Raw genomic sequence first — 25,304 nt, 5'->3', positions numbered from 1 at the left:
AGCGATGAGTTGGGCGCACGATTTGCCAGAAACTAGTTAGCTGGTTGGCTATTATGTAGTTGATCGGCTATCATTTTGGCAAACATAGGCTACAACTACACTACACTAACAGCTAATACTTTAACCTCCCTGGCGGTTAATTTTTTTTTTCAAATAGTGAAAAAAACTTTTTATTTTATTTTCTTGTTTCATGTAAAGCTACCAGAGTTGTAGCTACATGAAACACCACTAGAGGGCGCATGTGGCCCTCTAGTCCGATCGCCGCCGGCAACAATAGCAAACAGGGGAACGCGTATATAACGCGTTCCCCTGTTTGGCTTCTCCTGTCGCCATGGCGACGATCGGCATGACGTCATGGACGTCAGCCGACGTCCTGACGTCAGGCGCACTCAATCCAGCCCATAGCGCTGCCCGGAACTCATTGGTCCGGGCAGTGCAGGGCTCTGGCGGGGGGGGGGGGGGCCCTCTTCTGCCGCTGCGTGCGGGCGATCGCCGCACAGCACTTTACATTGTGAAAATCGCCCCACCAGGGGCTGAGATATCTCCCTGTGCGGCATAGCCCGAGCTCAGCTCGGGCTTACCGCCAGGGAGGTTAATAAGGATTTTATTGAAGAGAAACAGATTCAAAACCAAATACCGGATGACATTGCTTAACCAGCTCAGGACCGCAGGCTTACACCCCCCCCCTCCCCCCCCCCCCCCCCCCCCCCCCCCCCCGGAGATCCGGCTATTTTTTACGATATAGTGCCCTGCCGCTTTAATAGCTTGCTGCAGAGCCATATAACTTAGCATGCAAGCGATCCCCCCCCCCCCTCTTTTCTGCCCACCAACAGAGCATTCTGTTGGTGGGCTCTGATTGTTGGTGCCATGTTTATTTTAAATTTTTTTATTAATTTATTTAATTTTTAAAAATAAAATTCTCTATTTTTATGTCCCCCGATAGCCAATCAGGACGATCCTCTCTCATAGGCATCAGCCTATGAGAGGGGGATCGCGATTGGAGCCTCTCCAGGGGACAGCCCAGTGACACGGCTGTCCTCTGTACAGCGCTGCAGTAGATCGCAGCACTATACAATGTAAATAGCCGACGGTTTCGCTGTCTAACAGTCTACTAGCTGCGATCACTGCTGGGAGACTGATGACAGAGCTCCGCGCATCGGTGCGTGTGATCCCCACCAATTTCCGCTCACCGCTCTTGACGGCTTTCGGCGTTAGACGGTCTTGGGGCGGCCAACTTCCTGACGCTTATCGGCGTAAGGTGGTTGGGAGGGGGTTAAAGTGTACAAGCATTTATACTTACCTGGGCCTTCCTCCAGCAATCTGTAGGCCATGAGCTCCCTCGCCGTCCTCCCGGACAGCTCCGTTCTCCGTCATTAGGCTCCAGGGAGATGGCGCTGTAGTGCCCATGGCACAAGCTATGCCTGCACCACTCTAGATATGCCAGTGCAGCCTGCGAACCAGAGTGGGGGGATGAGCAGGGGGATCTGCTGTTACATAGGGATAGGCAATGCGGAAGAGGCAGACTCCTAGGTAACAAAAGGGCATCCTGTTTATATTTAAATAAGTTTGTTCCTGCTAATTTTCAGATATGGCTGCAACATGTTTATTCTGTATTGACTTTTGTGGTCTTTTGTAGTCAAACAGAACAAGATTGTCCAATCAAAATGAAGCTGGCAGACACATGGTAGCAGCAGTAGTGGGGGCAGTTTCCTTAGAACCATAACACCTCCATATACACAAGCCTCCAACAGGTCACCGGTGTCATACTACCCCCCATAGACACAAGCATGCAGCATGGGCTGTGCTAACAATTCACTTCAACATCAACATTATACTTGTGTTTTTCATATTGTCTTTCCACTTTTGAGCAAAGCTTTGGAATAATAAACAACCCACAGTGTTTACTGAGTATATGCAATATGTCAGATCACAGAGCTCATCAGCGACAGCAAGCAAGTGATAAAGGAACAGGTAAACAGTGAACAGTAAGCCAGTGATGGAGCACAATCTTTATGTGCAAACAGCATTAATTAATGTAATTCTGGAGCTCATTTCTACAGATGTTCATCTTCTAACTAGTTTCAGAAAAATTGTTGCAACAACAAGTTATCAAGAAACAGACTACTTAAGGGTCAACTATAAGAGAATAGGATACGCTATTTTATACAAAAACAACTGGAAAATAATTGGGCAGGAGTTCATGCATCTACCCCAAAAAACATCGGTAACCATCTTGTCTCCCTGGAAAATTCTGGAAATGACATTACGGTGGTGTAGTGGTTACTTAGCACTCTTGTCTTGAAGCACTGGATTCCCAGTTTGGATTCCAGTCAGGGCACTATCTGCAAGGAGTTTGTATGTTCTCCCTGTGTCTGTGTGGGTGTCCTCTAAGCACTCCAGTTTCCTCCCACATCCCAAAAACTATACATTAAGCTTAATTGGCTTCCCCTAAATTGGGCTACAGTACTATATATTCACTATGCTATACATAAAAATAAGCCCTAGGCTAAGATACATACATAGATATGACTATGGTAGATAGGGATTAGATTGTGAGCCCTTCTGAGGGACAGTTAAGCACCTTCTCATTACTTAAAGACCTCACCTACCTGGAAGTAGCTGCAGGTACTGTCTGTTGGTGAAGAGTTCGTCACTGTTTGTCCAACTTGCCTTAACGCTCTTTCAACCAATAGACAGGAGGGTTGGATAAAAAGGGCACTGTAACAATTGGTGTCAGCACACAGAGATCTCTGATTATTGGTGATCTGCAGTATCACCAATAATACAGATGCTATACCTGATTATATAGTGATCTTCAGAATCACCAATAATACTAGTATAGCCTGACACTGGACAAGCAATGGGAGATAGTGTTTGGTGTAACAGTAATACGGATGAGAGAGTTCACCCGAGGAGCGGGTGGCCCCCCGAGTGTGCTGCAGCCAGTGCTCACCTTATATGCGGATGAGACAGACTGTGCTGCAGCCAAGGGGTATATATGTACCACAACAAAGAGAAGGAATACAATAGTGCTGTACACCTGATCACCTGTGGAGCAAGTGATTCAGACTGTACTGCAACCGGGTAGTGTTTGGTGCACAGTACAAGGAGAGATAATCCAGTAATGCTGGACTAAGGATCCCTGAGGAACAAGTGGAACAGACTGTATTGCAGCCTAGGAGCAAGTGACACAGACAGTACTGCAGCCTAGGCGCAGTTGATACCGACAGTACTGCAACCTAGGAGCAAGGGACACAGACAGTACTGCAGCCTAGGAGCAAGTGACACAGACAGTACTGCAGCCTGTGGATACCTGAAGGGCGGGTATCACAGACTAAGCAGCAGTATTCTACACCTGAGAGGTTGGTGTAGAAAACTAGATTCCCTCATCAGTAGCAGAGCCCACTGATGCGGGTAGCAAGGTCAGACAGGCCGAGCTAGCAACGAGCGGACAGATACAGTACAGGTAGAGTTGAGCCGAAATTTTCGTAATTTCGCATTACTATAATTACGCATGCGAAATTAGCGTAGCGAAATTGCCATTAAAATCGTAATTGAAAATACCGTAAGCGTAATTTTCAACGCAAAATTTCGCGTTTCGTTCATGCCGTAATTTCGCATTAAACGCTACCGTAATTTCGCATTAAACCGTAACGCTCCGTATAATATAAAAAAGCCGCCGACTTTAAGGGTTAATAGCAAAGCCCCCTTAAATGCTAAGAGCCTCAAATTTGGAGAATATATTAAGGAGATCAGGAGGAATAAGAGGAAACATTTTTTTTTCAAAAAGACCTTATAGTTTTTGAGAAAATCGATGTTAAAGTTTCAAAGTAAAAATGTATACATTTAAAAACCCGCCGACTTTAACGGTTAATAGCAAAGCCTGCTTAAAGTTTAGGAACACCAAATTCCTAGGGTATATTAACGGGATCAGTGGGAATAAGAGGAAAAATTTTTTTTTCAAAAAGACCTTATAGTTTTTGAGAAAATCGATTTTTAAGTTTCAAGGGGCAAAAATGTCTTTTAAATGCGGAAAATGTCAGTTTTTTTTTGCACAGGTAACAATAGTGTATTATTTTCATAGATTCCCCCAAGTGGGAAGAGTTTTACTTACTTCGTTCTGAGTGTGGGAAATATAAAAAAAAAAACGACGTGGGGTCCCCCCTCCCAGACCTCTTTAACCCCTTGTCCCCCATGCAGGCTGGGATAGCCAGAATGCGGAGCACCGGCCGCGTGGGGCTCCGCACCCTGACTGTACCAGCCCGCATGGTCCATGGATTGGGGGGTCTCGGAAGGGGAGGGGCAGCCAAGCTTTCCCCTCCCCCTCCGAGCCCTTGTCCAATCCAAGGACAAGGGGCTCTTCTCCACCTCCGATGGGCGGTGGAGGTGGAGGCCGCGATTTCCTGGGTGGGGGGTTCATGGTGGAATCTGGGAGTCCCCTTTAAAAAGGGGTCCCCCAGATGCCCACCCCCCCTCCCAGGAGAAATGAGTATAGAGGTACTTGTACCCCTTACCCATTTCCTTTAAGAGTTAAAAGTAAATAAACACACAAACACATAGAAAAAAGTATTTTAATTGAACAAAAAACATAACCACGAAAAAAAGTCCTTTAATATTCTTAATTAACCATTAATACTTACCTGTCCCTTTAAATAAATGATCCCACGCAATATCCTCGGACATGTTCTATCAGTTACAATGTAACAAAGTTATTACAATGTAACAACTTTGTTACATTGTAACTACATTGTAACTACGCCCGACGTCACTCGCCGCTCAGCCGCCGCATACACTTACGCGTCCTTGCAGGACGCTAAGTCCCCGCCGGCTCCCGCCGTCCACCCCGCCCACATCTGTCACCCACATGTCACCCACATGTGGGTGACATGTGGGAGAGACGGGGAGGGCAGCGGAGCCGGCGGGGACTTAGCGTCCTGCACGGAGTCCGGACCCGACAGAGCTCTGAGCTATATAGCTCAGAGCTCTGAGAAGCATCTTTGTATTTTGGCTCCAAGGAGCCCCATTGGTCCTTAGCAGACCAATGGGTTCCTTCAAATCAGAAGGAACCCCATTGGTCTGCTAAGGACCAATGGGGCTCCTTGGAGCCCAAATACAAAGATGCTTAGAGAGCTCTGAGCTATATAGCTCAGAGCTCTGTCGGGTCCGTGCGGCGGGTGAGCGGCGAGTGACGTCGGGTGCGGCGTAGTTACAATGTAACAAAGTTGTTACATTGTAATAACTTTGTTACATTGTAACTGATAGAACATATCCGAGGATATTGCGTGGGATCATTTATTTAAAGGGACAGGTAAGTATTAATGGTTAATTAAGAATATTAACCTCCCCAGCGTTCAATTTCCCCAGGATTTCTGTGCAAACAGTGATAGAATTTATTTTTAAAACTTTTTTTTCCCTGTAACTTGCCAAAATGTGTCAAGCAAGGGTCTAGTATACAGTGCAGTGGAGTATTGATGTGTATGCATGTTTATACTGTTCACAGCATGTTTTTTTGAACGGACATTTCTGTCCATAACGCTGGGGAGGTTAAAGATCTTTTTTCGTGGTTATGTTTTTTGTTCAATTAAAATACTTTTTCTATGTGTTTGTGTGTTTATTTACTTTTAACTCTTAAAGGAAATGGGTAAGGGGTACAAGTACCTCTATACTCATTTCTCCTGGGAGGGGGGGGTGGGCATCTGGGGGACCCCTTTTTAAAGGGGACTCCCAGATTCCACCATGAACCCCCCACCCAGGAAATCGCGGCCTCCACCTCCACCGCCCATCGGAGGTGGAGAAGAGCCCCTTGTCCTTGGATTGGACAAGGGCTCGGAGGGGGAGGGGAAAGCTTGGCTGCCCCTCCCCTTCCGAGACCCCCCAATCCATGGACCATGCGGGCTGGTACAGTCAGGGTGCGGAGCCCCACGCGGCCGGTGCTCCGCATTCTGGCTATCCCAGCCTGCATGGGGGACAAGGGGTTAAAGAGGTCTGGGAGGGGGGACCCCACGTCGTTTTTTTTTTAATATTTCCCACACTCAGAACGAAGTAAGTAAAACTCTTCCCACTTGGGGGAATCTATGAAAATAATACACTATTGTTACCTGTGCAAAAAAAACTGACATTTTCCGCATTTAAAAGACATTTTTGCCCTTGAAACTTAAAAATCGATTTTCTCAAAAACTATAAGGTCGTTTTGAAAAAAAAAAATTTCCTCTTATTCCCACTGATCCCCTTAATATACCCTAGGAATTTGGTGTTCCTAAACTTTAAGCAGGCTTTGCTATTAACCGTTAAAGTCGGCGGGTTTTTAAATGTATACATTTTTACTTTGAAACTTTAACATCGATTTTCTCAAAAACTATAAGGTCTTTTTGAAAAAAACATTTTTCCTCTTATTCCTCCTGATCTCCTTAATATATTCTCCAAATTTGAGGCTCTTAGCATTTAAGGGGGCTTTGCTATTAACCCTTAAAGTCGGCGGCTTTTTTATATTATACGGAGCGTTACGGATTAACGCGAAATTACGGTAGCGTTTAATGCGAAATTACGGCATGAACAAATACCCATTGTAATGCGAAAATTCCGCGAAAATTACGCTTACGCGAAATTTCGCGAAATCCTTCTTCATTACGATTATGTACTTACGGCCATAATCGTAATTACACTAATTACGCGAAATTTCGCGAAATCGTAATTAGGTCATTACGCTCATCTCTAAGTACAGGAGCAGAAGACTGATTCAACGTCAGGGACAGGCAGGGTCGGCAACGTGAATCAGATAGGCTGAGGTACAGAATCGACAAAACGGAAGAATAGTCAGAGCAAGCAAAAGGTCATAACAAATAAACAATGCACTAGTACTTTAAAGCTATCAACAGAATCTTTCTAAGTGTGGGTCCCCGGCTCCGGCCGGTTCTAGCACACTTTGGGATCTGACTGGGGTCTGAGCGCTAACACACTATAGCATTTGCAACAGCAGACGCGGAGCTACTGACAGACCTGCTCTATATATACTCAACATGCTCCACAGCGCCGCCCCAGTCACTCAGCCAATCCGGATGCTAGCTGGAGTCAGCTGACCGCATGATCATCTGACTCCTCTTAGCTGCATAAAGGTCCCGTCGCTCTGCTCGCGTGCGTAGCTCTTAACCTGTGAGCAATGGAAGGACCAGGCACAACCTGACCATGTAACCGCGCGGCAGAGGCCGCAGGCTGACACGCGGAGATGACCGCCATGCTGCTTGACTCAGCGGCGGCATCTCCGCTATTCCTTACAGGCACAAATGAACTGTTCTTCCTTCCTCCCGAGTGGGACCTCGCAGTGTGAGGTTACTGCTAGGTGTTAAAAGTGGGGAAGAATAGTAGTGTTAGAGTACAGATGACCCAGATACTTATATTGCTTTGTTCGGCCAGAAGATCTCTCAACTCTTTAAATCCCACAATATCCTGGCTGCTCTATTTTGTGCTAATGCCAGGTGCATAATCGCTAAGCACTGGAAGGGCCCACTGCCCCCTCACCTTGTCCTGCTGGATGGAATGTGGTGGGTCTACCACATGGGGAAGATTCCTTATGCCCTAAATCTAACATACCACGCTTCAACAAAATTTGGGCTCAGGGACGGATCTAGGGGGGGGCAAGCGGGTCTCTTGCTCCAGGCGCAGTTTGTTGAATTCTTAAAAAGGCGGCAAAATTTGGATGGGGAATGGCAGTTTAGGCGCCAAAACCTGACCTTGCCCCAGGCGCAACTTGGGGCAACTTGGTCTAGATCCGTCCCTGTTTGGGCTGATTGGATTAAGCAATTTCCTTTGGGTGCCCCATCTGTTGTTTAGGTTCTTGGGTTTGGGGGATCTTTTGGCCTTCATGTCTCGAAAGCTCGTGCTTTATCTATCAGCTATAAACTGCCTCTTTGGTATGTACTGCATCACTATACTTCACGCAGAGCGGGTGTGTCTGTTTTGATTATATTGCACCATCAATTACTGTCTACAGTTGCTTCTAAGCTGTGAGTTTCCTATTTTTTGTATTGCCACTTTGAAAAAAATCAATAAAAATGAAAGTAAAAAAAAGAGGAATAGAGTACAGATGTGAGATAAGAAAAAAAAAAAAAAAAAAAAAAAAAAGTAACTTCTATCTATCTTGAGCCAAAGCACACAGAAAACCATAACAAATGTACAGGAGAAAGGATGCGGTTTTCAAAGGGAAAGGGGGCTCTGACTAGGCCTAAAAGATAAATCGAATTTAAACCAAAATCCTTATTACCAAGATCACAATTTCGAAATTGTGAAAGTGGCGAGTATCTTGATGACTTCATTTCCACATGGAGGAAGTTTGAAGAACCGGCTTCAAACTTACCCCAAGTCCAGGGATGTGTGGCCCGCAGCATCGGCAGTGTTGGACATACCTTCCTCATGAGCCCAATGCTGTCCGTCCTCTCTCGCAATCTGCCGGTTCTTGGGCACAGCATACTTCCTGGTTCCTGTATGTCACATGACATACAGGAAGTATGCCGTGCATGAGAGCCTGCAGGAGGCGAAGTGGATAGATGGCCATCGCTGGACTCTTGCTGGAAGGTATGTCAAGAACTGCCGCAGCTTTGGGGCACAGAGAGAAACCCAGAAGGGGCACAGACACACAAGAGGCACAGGGCAGGCACAGAGAGAGAGACAGAGCAGGCACAGAGAAACAAAAGGGACACAAAGGGGGCAAGAAAGAGACCCAGAGGGGGCACAGAGCGAGGGGACACAGACAAATGGGTCACAAAGACAGACACAGAAGGTCCACAAAGAGAGAAGGGGACAGAGGCATACAGAGGAGGGGAACAATGATTGATTTGATGGAAATTGTGGATTGAAATCACGATTTCAGACAGAAATCCCTCAATTAAATGTTTTCCTAAAATCGTTCAGGCCTAGTCTCTGATAGCTGCAGAATGGTTGGACAGTCACATAAAGGCTGCTGATCTGAGCAGTAGTGTTGGGCGAACACCTGGATGTTCGGGTTCGGGCCGAACAGGCCGAACATGAGCCAGATGTTCGGCATGTTCGGCCCGAACGCCGAACTCAATGGAAGTCAATGGGACCCCCGAACATGCCCATTTTGGGGGCCCTATGGGGTCGCAGGCATAAGGGGGGAGCATGCCCCGATCGCGGGGGGGGGGGGGGGGGGTCGGAAATTCCCCCCCCCCCTCCGCTAGCGCTCCCCCCTCTGCCCGCTTCCCCATAAAAAAAGTTTAAGGCAAGTTAAATAGTACCTGGTGGCTGGCCTGGCACTGGCAGTGGAGTGAGGAGGAGGAGGAGTCCGAGTAGCAGAGTGACGCGTTGAGGCCGGGCAGCGGGCGGTTCAGCGGTAGTACCCTTGTGGTACTTCTGCCCTTTCTCTGACCTCACGTCCTCTACGTGATGACGCATACGAGGGTACGCGTGACGCGTACCCTCATATGCAGAGGACGTGAGGTCAGAGAAAGGGCGGAAGTACCACAAGGGTACTACCGCTGAACCGCCCGCTGCCCGGCCTCAACGCGTCACTCTGCTACTCGGACTCCTCCTCCTCACTCCACTGCCAGTGCCAGGCCAGCCACCAAGTACTATTTAACTTGCCTTAAACTTTTTTTATGGGGAAGCGGGCAGAGGGGGGAGCGCTAGCGGAGGGGGTGGGGGGAATTTCCGACCCCCCCGCGATCGGGGCATGCTCCCCCCTTATGCCTGTGACCCCATAGGGGGGCTGTATTGCGGCATGTTCGGGCGAACAGGGCCCTGTTCGGTCGAACAGGGGCCCTGTTCGGCCCTGTTCGGCGGCCATTCAGTAGTTCGGGGCGAACCCGTACTTAAAAGGCCGAACACCATCAGGTGTTCGGCCGAACTCGAACATCACCCGAACAGGGTGATGTTCTGCAGAACCCGAACAGTGGCGAACACTGTTCGCCCAACACTACTGAGCAGCAACAAAGTGTAGCCCTGCATTCTGGCGGAAGTTATTATTCATAATTATAATGTTATTCTCCTGAGCTGGAACTTGACTGATCGCTAACATTCATAAGCATGTGAATGATGCTCTGGAGGTGTGTGTGCCAGAAATGACAACACGTGTTCCTCAGATCTCCGGTTTCCTGGCCGGCCATGGGACCATTCTGCTGTAGGTCTCAGCGAGCCAGGTGCATCTAATGACTAGAGCTGGAATAATCCTTTATAGGACTCTAGCTAATACACTTGGATGGCTGTTTGAGGACACAATCCAATTATTAATGATTGTGGAAATATTTTGTCATGAAGAATGTAATTAGGTGCAGATAATAGTTTGCTGGAAGGCAATACGCCACGGGGGTTGTAAGTTGGAGATGAGAGTACATCAGTGATTGATAAAGATTGTTAAAGTGAACCTGTAGTGTAAGGGATATAGGGGCTGCCATCTTTATTGTGTTTAAAAAATGTGACCTGTTGCTCTGCCTCTAATACCTTAAAGAGACACTGAAGCGAAAAAAAAACTATGATATTATGATTTGTATGTGTAGCACAGCTAAGAAATAAAACATTAAGATCAGATACATCAGTCTAATTGTTTCCAGTACAGGAAGAGTTGAGAAACTCCAGTTGTTATCTCTATGCAAACAAGCCATTAAGCTCTCCGACTAAGTTAGTCGTGGAGAGGGCTGTTATCTGACTTGTATTATCTCAACTGTAAGTGGACTGTTTACTTTTCCTCTGCTAGAGGAGAGGTCATTACTTCACAGACTGCTCTGAAAGACTCATTTTGAATGCTGAGTGTTGTGTAATTGCACATATTATAGAATGATGCAATGTTAGAAAAAACACTATATACCTGAAAATAAAAGTATGAGAATATTTTCTTTGCTGCTAATCTTCTAGTAATTATTCATAGTACACAACCAATTCACTACATCATATTTTTTTTTTCGCTTCAGTGTCTCTTTAAAGCAAACCTCAAGTAAAAAAAGGTTGAAATAAATATAACGCCTCATACTTACCTCCCTTGTAGTCTATTCATCAATCTCTTCCTCCTCTCCTGTGTACTGTATGTCCTCTGTGATCGATGGAATTCTCCTCCTCCATTTTAAAAATGGCCATGACCCCCGTAACATCTTCCGTGTCAGCACGCCATTAACCTGTAATATCGTCCACTTGAGCCCAGGGCTGTGGAGTCGGAGTCGTGGAGTCGGAGTCGTGGAGTCGGGCAATTTTGGGTGCCTGGAGTCGGAGTTGGGAAAAAATGCACCGACTCCGACTCAGACTCCTAATGAATTTGTAACTGTAATTAAAATAGAAAATATGATAAAATGTTCTATTTCTCAGATAATAGTCATTAAAAAATAATGTATATATACAGTATATATACAGTAATAGCTGTGCTTAGTCCACAAAAATGAAATAAACCAATCAAAATTAGTTACTTGTGCTGCTTCAATAAAGCAGTCCCCGTATTTTTAAGGTCAGATATACATATCTGATTGTGACTGTATATATGATGTGTACACAGGAATCTCTTATATATACTAAATAACATTATGCTGTAAGAATAAAGCCTGATGTGTAGCTGTGTCACTAATAGAGATGGTCAATGAGATGGAAATAATTCTGCACTGATGCTGATTTATGCAAATGTATGCACTCCCTTTGCTGATGAAATCAAATAATTTGATATGTTGTTAAAATTTGGTTTGGTGACTACAAATTAAAGGGTACCTGAAACGGATGAAAAGTAAAGTTTTATACATACCTGGGGCTTCCTCCAGCCCCCTTCAGGCTAATCAGTGCCTCGCTGTCCTCCACCACCCAGATCTTCTGCTATGAGTCCTGGTAATTCAGCCAGTCAGCGCTGTCCGGCCGCATGCCGCTCCCACAGCCAGGAACATTCTGCACCTGCGCAATAGTGCTGCGCAGGTGTAGTATGCTCCTGGCGGCGGAGTGTGTGCATGCGCACTACACCCGACTGGCTCAAGTACCTGGACTCATAGCAGAAGATCCAGGTGGTGGAGGAGGACAACGAGGGACTGATTATCCTGAAGGCGGCTGGAGGAAGCCCCAGGTATGTATAAAACTTTAATTTCATCTGTCTCAGGTTTACTTTGTTACACAGTAGTACTATACTCTACATATGCACTCCCCACAGAGCTGCAGGGAATCCACTGAGAATGTTGTGCACATTGAACACAGAGGTGTTGTCTATCACCCATAAACCTGGTTCAGATTGTGCATGAAGAATGTGTAATAGAGGAAGAATCTCCTCATTCCCCTGCAGAGCACCTGCACATCATTCTTACATGTACCCACACTTACATTGCCTAGGGACTGATAGATGTTCTTTGTTCCGGTCCGTACCTTTTACAAGTACTCTTACCAAGGACTAGTTTTAGTCTAAAGGGAATAAATATAGTAGTCTACATATCCTTCTCACTTCAGTTGTCTTGTAAAATTCCTAAGCGTTGGCAGTTAAGAGACGAATTTCATGTTACATACTTTTAATCAACAAAATTGTAATATGCAAATTAGAGGAGTCGGAGTCGAGGAGTCGGAGTCGGTGGAATCCTAAACTGAGGAGTCGGAGTCGGTGGATTTTTGGACCGACTCCACAGCCCTGCTTGAGCCATAGGGAAACATGGACATTACCTTGCTCATCAGTTGTCCTGTTACTTATATCTGTCAGAAACTGATATACTGTAGTAGAAAAGGACCCTAAGGTTTCCAGTTCCGACTAGATCTAGTCAGAACTGGAAGGAAACGTTGTTAAAGAGGAACTGTGAAAATCTTAAAATTTAAAACTGTGTGCACAAGGCTTCACTGCTGTCACTTACAGTGGTAGTAGAAATCTGACATTACTGGCAGGTAGTGGGCTAGCTTTTATTGTTTATAAAGACATTCCCTGAAAAAGATTTACATAAAGATGCTGGCCAGCCTCCCTGCTGGCTGCGCACTATTTTGGCAGTTGACGGAGCAACTGCCATTCACAAAGTGCTTTTAAAAATAAAGAAAACCCTAAGAAGCCCCTTATGAGAAGATGGGCTAGCCCAAAACCTGTCGGTAATGTCAGATTCTACTACCTACTGTGAGTGACAGCAACATGGGAGAAAAGTAATTTATGGCTCATTTTACTCTGGGAGAAATGTACTTCTTATTTGCATGTGTTTAAATTGTAAGGTTTTTGCGACAGTTGCTCTTTAAAAGAAAATGGAGAGCTTCTGAGAGGAACTTGACAGCAATGCAATATTCACTTGCAAGTACATCATGTGTTTGTTTTAAATAATTTTACTTGGTGCGGGTTCCCCTTAAGGGTGAATCAGTGTTTTAATCTATTGGAGTGGACGCCAAGGCCTGGTATACATGTGTACATGCATTTGCCATGCAAAATCCAGTTCATTGACCACTGGAATGTATGGGCAGGTACATATGCATGTACCCTGCTGCTGCCATGAAGTAGGAAGGAGAAAGCGCCCAGAATGTGTGGATTCGGTGGAAAGTCCCTGGTGAATCCACAGAAAGGGGAGATCATCTACACACCTTAATTGGAGCAGGTTGTTTATGTACAGTGAAGCCGGCTTGTGCACATAGTGACTGAGTGAGGCCGCTGGTTGGAGAATCTAGCTTAACCACTTTATCCACCACTAGTAGATCTACGTCCTCTGTGACTTCATCTAAGCCACGAGTCAGTAGATATACGTCTTGAAGCAGAAGCAGTGCTGTGCAGGGTTGGGCTTGCTCCTGTGCACATTTCTGGCACTATCTGATGCAGCACTAATTGGTGAAGGGGAATATAGGTTTCCTGAGCTGATGAGATTGACTTTTACCATTAAAGCGGTATCGTCACCATAAAAATCAAATTTCAACAGCAACTGGTCTGAGTGTGTTAAGTGAAGATGCTAATCCTGCATTCAAAACTTTCAAAACATTTTCTGCTGTTATGATTTGGAGTTATCACATACTTAAGGAACACTGGCCGTTTAGTAGTCGGTGCCAAAGAATTGCATGCTGGGGGTTCTTTTTACCTATAATCTTTACCTCCTCTTCCCTTTATTTCCCTGCCAGCTTCTTATCTGAAACCTAATCCTCTACTCACTTGTGTTTACAAGCAAGGCTGAGGTGACTCAGCGATTGGAGGAGACAAGAAAAAAAGTAAAGGGCAGAAATGACATCACGAGTTAGCCTTAACTGTGGGCAAAAGACATGGCCCCCACCAGGAACAGAATTCTCGTAATTTACTATATAACATTCACTGAAATCAAAACGTGGACAGTATAATACATGTGTTATATAAAAAGATCAAGTATTTATCTACTTATATATGTGTTTTTTTCCCCTGGCATAGTATGGCTAATCGTACTGCTTTAAAAAAAACTTTTATTTTCTAAGTTCATAGTGAAAAATACACTCTGTAGTATTATTTCAGAATCGAATATCTTCACCATAAATTGTGACAGGAACATAATCTAAGTTTTGTGATAAGCGGTAAGAATAGCCAAACAATATGTGTGTTTATAATCTACAGTAGCACTGTTTTTAAACTGGAAATGGTAAAACTGAGAACTAATGTGTTTTTTAAAAAAATGTTCCTTGTTTTCCCATTAAAATTCATAGAAAACAAAATTGTTCAAGGGAAAAATGCCATACAATGAAAGCCTAGTTTGTCTTGGAAAAAAAACAACATATATTTCATTTCTGTGTCATAAGTAGGGATAAAGTTATTTCTGATTAAATAAGGACATAGCTAAACTGCTTTGGTCCATAAGTGGGAAACAAGGTCTGGATGCCAAGTGGTTAAGTACAGCAGCTCGGCTCCCGAAGAACCTTGGTGCCTCGGCCAGTGAGCAGCCTAGTAGATCGACTTGGCCAAGAGCATCTCCACTCCTCCCCCTCAATCTGTGTGCTTCATCATGCTCCTCTCTATCGGCCCTCGTCCATGCTGCATAGCACCAGAATGCGTAACTAGTGATGAGTCTGTACTACCATTGGATCTATTAAAAGCTGTATAGGAGGCGCCCCAGGATATCGTTGGTGTTCGTATCACACATAAAAAGTAATAGTTTCTCGCCTACCTTGGTAGGGTTATAGATGATTAAAAGCTGTATAGGAGGCGCCCCAGGATATTGTTGGTGTTCGTATCACACAGTAATAGTTTCTCGCCTACCTTGAGTAAGGAGACTTGTGTAGGTATATGGTTTAAAGATGAGTTTAATAGGACTGTAAGCACTTCAGACAACGCGTTTCACGGCTTAAACCGCTTCCTCAGGTCAAATATAATGTTTTGAGAAAAACAACAACAAGGCGCTCAGGAAACATAAATAAACAGTTGCAAAAAATCTGCACATTTTTAAAAATTAAAAGAGAAAGCTATATGTAACGTTTTAAAACCACGTATCGTGGGGAGAAAGAACATCAGTGACAAAATAGATAAAAACAGATCACTTAGATTGAGCGACACATACAAGAATTAAGAATCCTATGTGATAAAATATAAAAAATATATAACAACAAATATAGGTGGTATTACATTCTTATAGGGCTGTTCCTTTGTCAGGTAAGAACTTGGATAGTGCAGGTGAGAGGTCCCTGGCACAAGCAGTGCTTTTTCTTAAAGCATTGTATTTGACCTGAGGAAGCGGTTTAAGCCGTGAAACGTGTTGTCTGAAGTGCTTACTGTCCTATTAAACTCATCTTTAAACCATATACCTACACAAGTCTCCTTACTCAAGGTAGGCGAGAAACTATTACTGTGTGATACGAACACCAACAATATCCTGGGGCGCCTCCTATACAGCTTTTAATCATCTATAACCCTACCAAGGGGTGTGCCACTACCAGTAGACGGGACGATTTTTTAAGGCGCAGCGACCAATAATATCATTTGAAAAAGGCCGAGTGGGGATGGTACTTCCCCATATGCCAAGACAAGTTTTTTGTCTACCTCTTCAGCATCCGATTACCTTGGCTCTGCACTGTTGTATGAGAGATCTTTGTCAGCAGTCCTCGTACATGTGTACCGGGCTTCATACTTCCCCGCTCCTGCACCTCTGGTTGCCAGTTTTATTGGTAAAGGAGGGGGTGGGATTTGAAGGTGGATCCTCCAATAAGTCGCTGCTGGGCTATATTATTGTTCTGAAATTGGAGGAGAAGCTGCAGCACTTATGTCAACCAGAGCAAGATCATCCACCTGGCAGGCTGGGGCCTAGTGGGTGTCAAGTGGCCCACCTGCCATCTTCTTTGACCCCTTCTCCACTTCAGCTTACCAAAAGGACCACAAGGGCACCCCAAATCTACTACCTTTCCTAGGGCCCCATTACATCTTAACCACTTTACCTCCCTTGCTACGCTTATCTACTCCCCACAAAACTTTACCTGAAGCTCAGGGGAGTAGATAGGCGTACTTGTGGTAAACAGTGTGCTGTATGCCCAATAAGCTATCTGATTATGTATATAGGGTATCATTTTAACCGTGACAAGTGAGAGAATAGAATTTGTGTTGTTTGACAACTGAGGGCTAAGTCATGTGATATTTTTTTTTACCGGAAAACTGAACGAAAAGCAATAAAACTGTTATTTACATGTACTCTATACCCCTAAATAAATACTTGTAAAAAGAACCCAAAAGTGACAGCATTGAAAAGAGAATACATAGTTACCCTAGGGACTTAGCCTTTAAAATATGTATGCCATGAGAGTGTATTACTGTTAATCATGAAGATAAGGGCTTTTAATTACTGATAGAGTACAATGAGAAAACAAAAAACACAAACCAGAAACTAATATATTATCGCCATACATTGTACTAGGAACATTATTTAAATGTTGAGATAACCAGGACAAATTAGCAAATACAATGTGTGGGTTTTACCTATGGTAACATTGTTTATTTGAAAACTATAGTACATGGAAATGGAGAAATAGCGTATTTTTTTTTTCTTTTTTTTTTCTCATTTTTCCCTTTAAAATGCACAGATAATAGCATAATTACTAAAAGCAAATATCACCCTCACAAAGCATAATTTGTGGCAAAAAAAACTAGATATAGATCATTTACATCTGATGAGTAGCAATAAAGTTATTGGTGAATGAATGGGAGGAGCGCTGAAATGTGAAAATTGCTCTGGTTTTTAAGCAAAAAACCCTGTGGTGCTGAAGTGGTTAATCCATCTCTGATGTCAACAGGTCACCAAATGATGAGCAGCTGATAAGTGCATTCACCCACCTTGCCGGACGCCACTCCCTCATACGCCAACACGTTGTTTCTCTTCTCCTCTCCATTCGCCAGTATTGGCCTCTTCTGCTCTCGTTCTTCAGACTTTCACCCCAACAGTCAACTGGCAATAGTTAAAGTGAACCAGAGGTGAAGCACCCTCATGTATTTTACCATATAGATCAGTGGGAACATTAGAGAAAACACCTACCCTGCTCTCTGTTTCATCCTTCACTGCTCAGTCTGTTTGTTATCAGCTCTGATAAGAATCCCCGACTGAGCACTCAGTCTCACTTTGCCCGTACTGATTATAGCGGAGTCAGTCTTCTGTAATGTCTTTTCAAGCCCAAGCCTGCCCCCTTGTGGCTCTGCTTTCCTGCTATGTATTTTCGTAGCAGGAAAGCAGAGTTACAAGGGGGCAGGATTGGGCTTGAAAAGACATTACAGAAGACTAACTCCGCTATAATCCTTACGGGCAAAGTGAGACTGAGTGCTCAGTCGGGGATTCTTATCAGAGCTGATAACAAGAAGACCGAGCAGTGAAAATGAAACAAAGAGCAAAGTAGGTGTTTACTGTCATGTTCCATTGATATACCAGTTCTTCTAAAAAAATTTGCATATTGTGATACAGTTAATTTTTTTCTATAATGTACTGATAAACATTAGACTTTCATATATTTTTAGATTCATTACACACAACTGAAGTAGTTCAAGCCTTTTATTGGTTTAATATTGATGATTTTGGCATACAGCTCACGAAAACCCCGAATTCCTATCTCAAAAAATTAGCATATTTCATCTGACCAATAAAAGAAAAGTGTTTTTAAAACAAAAAAAAGTCAACCTTCAAATTATGTTCAGTTATGCACTCAATACTTGGTCGGGAATCCTTTTGCAGAAATGACTGCTTCAATGCGGCGTGGCATGGAGGCAATCAGCCTGTGGCACTGCTCAGGTGTTATGGAGGCCCAGGATGGTCCTGTGATGTAAATCTGCACCACCGACCATATAGCGCTAGATTGGGGGCAGTGTAAAATTTGCACTGGAGCATGTGTGCACCCGTAGGTACGCCACTAGAGGAATGTTTGCAAATCTAGTTTTGTTGGAAAAGTTCTGGTTATCCAGTATAACTACTCTAAACTGAAATCTGATTAGCCGCATTTGTTATGGACAGTGTTGGCTCCACGTTACATGGCAACCAATATAAAGATGCTATGGCTTACCTATATACTATATTACCTTGCCTCTATGGATACCTTTTCATCATGGACCTTCCAGGCAGAGCTGACCACTGGCCATCAATCCTCGGACAAGCCTGCCAGCAGCATACTAACAGACGTCCAAGAATGAACTGTTCTATTCCAGGCGGTGCAATTCACTCTGCGGCTGCAGCTTCTCCAATAAAATATATAAAAGATCTGTCTTAATCTTGTTGTTATTATGTTTTATGGATAACATATGTGGCTGATGAAATAAGAAATCTCTGCTGGAGATGTGATGATACCCTGGATATAGCCATTAATAATCATTCCCCTGCCTGCATTGCACAAATGGCTATACCGCTGTGCATCCAGTATAAGCTTAATTCCTATATTGCAAGAGGAAAGGGAGCGAAGCCTTAACTGCGGGATGAGCTGCAGGTGTTCCTGGCCGGGAGAGATACTCTGCAAGGGTTCCTGGCCAGAGGATAATCTGTGGACCCAACAGAGCAGAACATGTATTGCTTGTTTATCTCATTTTACTCTCCTTATGCTTTTGTTTTTAATCTAAAACTCAGTTTTGATAGCTAACTAGGTAGTCATATTTTTTCAGAGTATGTTCAGCCGCCTACCTAATCAGTTTCCCTCTGTTTAATTTAGGCCTTCTCCAAACATGGTTCTGACTCGAGGGTGCCATCTTAGTTAAGTGTTCACCGTGCCCAATAAAGAATATGATATCGCGGAGGAAGTGACTTTTTTGTGCTGCACAGTTACCTGAGCGCAGAGATTGGGGGTGCCTGCAGCTTACGCTGATGAAATCTTCCCAGCATGCCTTATGTTCTGCACAAACGTTTAGGCAAAATCAGAGGATTAGGAGTCCAGTCAGTGAGTTGTAGCTTTTTTTTATTTTTCATTATTACAATAAATATGACCGAATAAAAGCTATCAAATCTAGTCCTGCCTGCTATTGATATAGTCCAACTTCAGATCCCCGATCACGGCTGGATCGAGGCAGAGGCTCTGGAGGTGTCGGCTCTGGATGCAGAGCTGTAAGGGCATGCTTGTGCCCCCCCATTCCCTGGCCATGGCAGCAGCATCTTCCATTATGTGATGCTGCTGGAGAGAGTTATAGAGAGGGGATGCTGCAACACTGCTAAAGAGAGATTTTGGCACCGCTAGCAGTGTGTGCTGCCTGTGGCTCTGCATATTGGGGGAGGGGGTGTGCTTATCTTATACTGGGGGCACATCTGGTTATCTATACTAGAGAGGGGGTAGCTAATACTGGAGGCACATCTGGCTATACTAGAGGGGGGGTACCTAATACTGGGGGCACATCTGGCAGTCTATACTAGAGGGGGGAGATTACCTATTACTGGGGGCACATCTGGCAGTCTATAATAGGGAGGGGCTCTAGCTAATACTGGAGGCACATCTGGCTATACTAGAGGGGGTGAGGTACCTAATACTGGGGGCACATCTGGTTATCTATACCGGGGAGGTGGTCTAGTTAATACTAGGGGGTACATCTGGCTATGTATACTGGGGTGGGGAGTTACCTAATACTGAAGGCACATCTGGCTATACTGGGGGGGGGGGGGGGTACCTAATACTGGGGGCACATCTGGCTATGTATACTGGGGAGGGGGTGTACCTAATACTGGGGGCACATCTGGTTATCTATACCGGGGAGGTGGTCTAGTTAATACTAGGGGGTACATCTGGCTATGTATACTGGGGTGGGGAGTTACCTAATACTGAAGGCACATCTGGCTATACTGGGGGGTACCTAATACTGGGGGCACATCTGGCTATGTATACTGGGGAGGGGGTGTAGCTAATACTTGGGGCACATTTGGCTATGTATACTGGGAAAGGGGGCTGCCTGATACTGGAGGCACATCCGTCTGTGTATGATGGGGAGGGGGTCTAGCTAATAATGAGGGCATATCTGGCTATGTATACTGGGGAGGAGGCTGTCTGATACTGGAGGCACATCTGGCTATACTGGGGAGTGGGACTGCCTAATACTGGAGGCACATCTGGCTATCTATACAGGAGAGAGGAGCTATCTAATACTGGGGGCACATCCAGCAACCTATATGACTGGATAGGGAACGTACCTAATACTGGGGCACATCTGTCTACCGATACTGGGGAAGAACCTTACGTAATACTGGGGGCACATCTTGCTACCTGTACTGGAGGGAGAGTACCTACGTAATACTGGTGGCATATATCCTACTTATATTGGGATGGGCACAGTTCGGAGGGTGTGCACTATGGAATCTTGCCTCTCATGCTGGAAAACCTTGGAGACTTGTCCTGGGCCTGTGCTTGCTGTAGAAGCTAATCTGCAGAGGACATAGGGCAAGAAACAGGGGAGCTGTCAGACCAGCGGTATGGACCGGTGGTAATGGAAAAACACAAGCAGTAACAGGCTTCTCCAGGGGGTAAAAATCAGTAACGCGTTATAACTTTATTATGAGTGGAAGTAATTTCAATGGGAACTGTGCCCAAGCCCAGATGTGACTCGCCAGTACTGAGTGCTAACAAGTGCCCGGCCGGTGCACGGAAGTGAATTCACCGCCATCAGCTGCCCGTATGAAAGAGCCCTAAGCATGGCGGTGCCAAATCGCTATTAGCACACAAGGTGCTTGTCCTAATAATAACAGTGTGTGGTTACTGCCCCCCCCCCAGCTGTGCTGCTGTAGTGTAGCCTGATAATGATTGAGGAGGACTGCTCATCCCCGCTGCACAAACCCGCACATTCTCTATGTAGTGCTATTGGGAGCCGGATTACCGGTAATTACTTGTGCTGTGATTTATAAATGTGTTTAGTAATTGTCGGTGCACAGACACTGGGATTATACGGAGCTTACACTCTCCTGGTGTCATCGCAGCCTCTCTAATGCCGACATTCCGTTTCTTTGATTATTGCGGCCCCTCCGTTCTCCCAGCCGTCTTATTACTGATCTGCTCAATTTCACGTATTCCTGGTTCTGAACATCCCTTTGCCGAGGCTTCTTTGAAGACGCCATTAAAAGACCTATATTTCCTATTTATGGATGAGGTTTATGATCCCTTTAAATAGGCACACCAGACATATGGCAATGCTTTGAGCATAGAAAGAGTCTGCGCTGCACAGTTCCGTTTAGTAAGGCAGAGATGGAGCTACAAGGATCAGCTGAATATCTCTTCTCTTTCTGCCCATAATAGGAGAAACGGAAAAATCTAGCCCATATTGGTTTCTTTATTAGCCTATTTTTTTGCACAGACAGCCTTGCATTTATGCCTTATGCCTACTTTTTCCTAGAGGAATAAGACTCGAGGCAGGCAAAACGTGCGCCGGACATTTGGGCACCGCCATAGACTGTAATGGGAATTACGGCTATAGTGGTGCTCAGAGCGTAATTTGGGCGCCGGCTAAAGACTGAGCCCATATTATGGGAAAAACAGTGCAATTCGGCCTGCAGCAATAACTGGCAGCCGAAGTGCATCTTTCCCCTGAGTCCATGGCGGCCTGCAAGCGGTATAGAACCCTGACATAATGTTCAATAAAAACATGTTTTCCTATTTTTTTATACGGTTATCATATTTGCATTTGTGCATAAGTAATATTATTTATTTAGAAACTACAAGTTCCTAAAAGTACCGTTTTTTTGCTGTGAGAGCTGCTTTTGCATTTTATTCATAACTGGTTTTATTCATGTTGTATTAAATGCAGAAATGCTTTGAGTTTCTCTCTGTGTCCAGCAGCTTCTGCACAGTCAGTGAATGTGTCACCTTCCTCACTTGATACATTTAAGTAAACACAAGATAACATTATCTACACTTCAGATGTGTCCAGATTTCTCTGCAATGAACTTTCAAGCTCTGTGTTTAACTAATTGAATGCTGTTCTAGTAAAAAAAATAGTGGTAGTATATATTATGCTGTAAATAATCTTTTAGAGCGAAGAAGAAATGCTGGGTTTCATTCCGCTTGAAGGGGGAATAGTAATTAACACTGCCATGACTTCTGCAGGAGCAGGGTGAGACATTTTTTTACTTCACCCTACACCCAAATTTCCCAGCGCCATTTTTGTATGAATGCGTGAGCAGGGACGTAACTAGAGGGGAGCAGAACCTGCAATCGCAGGAGGGCCCAGTGCTATTATGGGGCCCCAACTACTACCCTTCCCTTCCTCTAATACAGGGGACTATACTTGAGATCAGGTGTTTTTGTGGCTACACTTGTAAGGGTGTGAAGATAAGGATGGCCACACTTGTTTTATGTCCCCTGTAAGATGGGCCTCCAGACCATGAAGGGCAAAAAGGGAAGACAAGGGAAGGGGTTACAAAATAGGGGGGCCATCAAAGCTTTGCTGGGGGGCCCCATCAATTGTAGTTACACCCCTGTGCTTGAGACCACATTTTCAGAGCCTACAATCTTTTTTTTTTTTTTTTTTTTTTTTTCTTCTCACTTGAGAAAGGATAGGTGCTCAGCTGCACCAAGCACAGCTGCACAAAGGATTTTTCAATTTGAAAAGTTCAGCTCCAAACATACTGTATATCCTCGAGTATAAGTCGACCTCATGTATAAGCCGACTCCAACATTTGACCCTCTTAAGCTGGAATTTTGTATTGACTCAAGTATAAGTCTACCCAGCAAAGTTAATGGCTGCACATGGGGACCAGGAAGAATTAACAGATGCACTTGGGGCCCAGGAGGGGTTAATGACTGCACTGCATACAGTATTGAAGCCATTAACTCCTCCTGTCCCTTAAGTGTAGCCAATACCTCCTCCAGGCCCCCAAGTGCATTATTCACCACCCTCCCCTCCTTCCTGCAGCGCAGTATTTCCCCCCTACCCCTTTCCTTGTTAATTGTTGTGGCCAGGACTTTCAGATCTGTGTTTTCTTGGCATTTCCTTTATCAAGGGGGGTACATTGCTGCAAATGGGAATGTCACTATTAGTACACATATTACTCAGTGTTGCTTGTGACTCATGTATAAGTCGACCCCTATACCTTTATTTAGTGAATTAGACCTACATTTCTAGACATGTAGTCGAGTATATACAGTAATACTTGCTAATGTACACCGATCAACAAGATTACTATTAAGAATTCACCTTGATCAATGTTGGATTTAGTAGAGTTTTAGTCTATACAGAGCACAAAACTAGCCACATGCAGCATTGGCCCTGATTGATTATAACTAGATTCAATCATTTCGACCAAATCTGCCAAAGGTGATCAAATCAGCAGAGAGATGTACCCAGGTTGAAGGTCTACATCTCCCAGCATGCATTGTGGTGGTCAAGCCCTGATGGTCGGAAATGGCAATTTCAAGTTTCAACAAAATCTTAGCTTTCCTAGAAGTGTGTTTACGATTCAGTGGATTTCCGCGAAAATCCGCTAGAATGTTACAATTAAAGTTAGTTAATTGTAAGAGTAAAAAATAAAAATTTGTGGACTTCGCTATTGTAACGAATACGCCGCTGGGCGGCGTTTCTCGGAAGGATTGCGGATCTTTGGCCGCATCCGCTCCGGTAAGCGTACCTTCTATTGCGGCATGCGGAACTCTGTCCGCATCCTCCCCGCAAGTCCGTGCGGGCACATCACGCCAAACTCACCGGCATGTTACTCTGTGTGACTCTGTTTCCCCCACTATAGGGAGTGCGCGCGCACCGGCCTCCCTTTTATACTATGAAGAAATGTGCCAGCTAACTTGGAGGCAGGTCCTTGGGCCAGGCAGGTCAGGCAGGTCCGAGCCTGCTCTGATTGGTTGCAGCTCTGGGAGGTCCTTCATGTCCCAGGCAGTATATAAGGAAGTGTTTGACACTGGCACTTCGTCTGTGTTTGTGACACCCTGTGTTAGCGCTCAGACCTTAGTCAGTTCCCGGTGTGTAAAGTGCAGCAGGACCCCATTACTTGCACACGCAGTTATCCTGCAATTGTATTTGACTTTTTGCCTGTTTCTTGACTATTCTCTGGCCTTCTGATATTGTACTTTGCATCTCTGATCTCCTGCTGACCTTGGCTGGTTTCCGACTCTGATATCCGTCTCCTGATTCTGTACCTCACTGCCTGTATCGTTGCTGAACCTATTTCTGTCCAACCTTCCTCTCTTCAGTGGCTCGTCTCCCACTGAGGGGTTTCCGTTATAGAGGTTCGCCTCTCTGAGATGCCTGGCCTCTTGTACACCATTACTACTAGAGGCTGAGCCTCCTCCACTGCTTCCCTTGGAAGATCTCACACAGGGGGTTCCCATTCAGAGCTAACCACACCCCTGAGGAATCGCAGTGTGGTGGATATTTCTACAAAGCTTCTCTCATCTTGAATTGTATTTTTGTGTGTTCATTCCTGTGCTGTTGCCTGCATTATTTGGCGATTCTGCAGATCACCATATAATCAGTTAGCCTCTGCATTACTAGTAGAGTTGGGCCGAACGGTTCGCCTGCGAACGGTTCCATGCGAACTTCAGTGGTTCGCGTCCCGCAGGCGAACCTTTGCGGAAGTTCGGTTCGCCCCATAATGCACATGGAGGGTCAACTTTGACCCTCTACATCACAGTCAGCAGGCCCAGTGTAGCCAATTAGGCTACACTAGCCCCTGGAGCCCCACCCCCCCTTATATAACGCAGGCAGTGGCGGCCATTACGGTCACTCGTGTGCTGCCTGCGTTAGTGAGAGTAGGGCGAGCTGCTGCAGACTGTCTCTCAGGGAAAGATTAGTTAGGCTTAACTTGTTCCTGTCTGGCTGCATACCTGTTCTGTGAACCCACCACTGCATACCTGTGCTGTGAACCCACCACTGCATATCTGTGCTGTGAACCCACCACTGCATACCTGTGCTGTGAACCCACCACTGCATACCTGTGCTGTGAACCCACCACTGCATACCTGTGCTGTGAACCCACCACTGCATACCTGTGCTGTGAACCCAC

At 45.0% G+C, this 25,304-nt stretch overlaps 1 long non-coding RNA gene across 1 annotated transcript in view; it reads left to right on the top strand.

The window, feature by feature from the left end:
• Positions 1 to 19,299, top strand: part of LOC137541849 (uncharacterized) — a 273,868-nt gene extending 254,569 nt beyond the window's left edge. Inside the window, exon 3 of the long non-coding RNA XR_011025289.1 lies at positions 19,036 to 19,299. This is a non-coding gene — a long non-coding RNA (uncharacterized lncRNA). The remainder of the gene's footprint in view (positions 1 to 19,035) is intronic.
• The last annotated feature ends 6,005 nt before the right edge of the window (positions 19,300 to 25,304 follow it).

The sequence above is a fragment of the Hyperolius riggenbachi genome, chromosome 12 (assembly GCF_040937935.1).
Source record: "Hyperolius riggenbachi isolate aHypRig1 chromosome 12, aHypRig1.pri, whole genome shotgun sequence".
Classification (NCBI taxonomy): domain Eukaryota; kingdom Metazoa; phylum Chordata; class Amphibia; order Anura; family Hyperoliidae; genus Hyperolius; species Hyperolius riggenbachi.
Note: the sequence above shows the minus strand (reverse complement) of the source record. Positions and strands in the feature narration are given on the sequence as shown.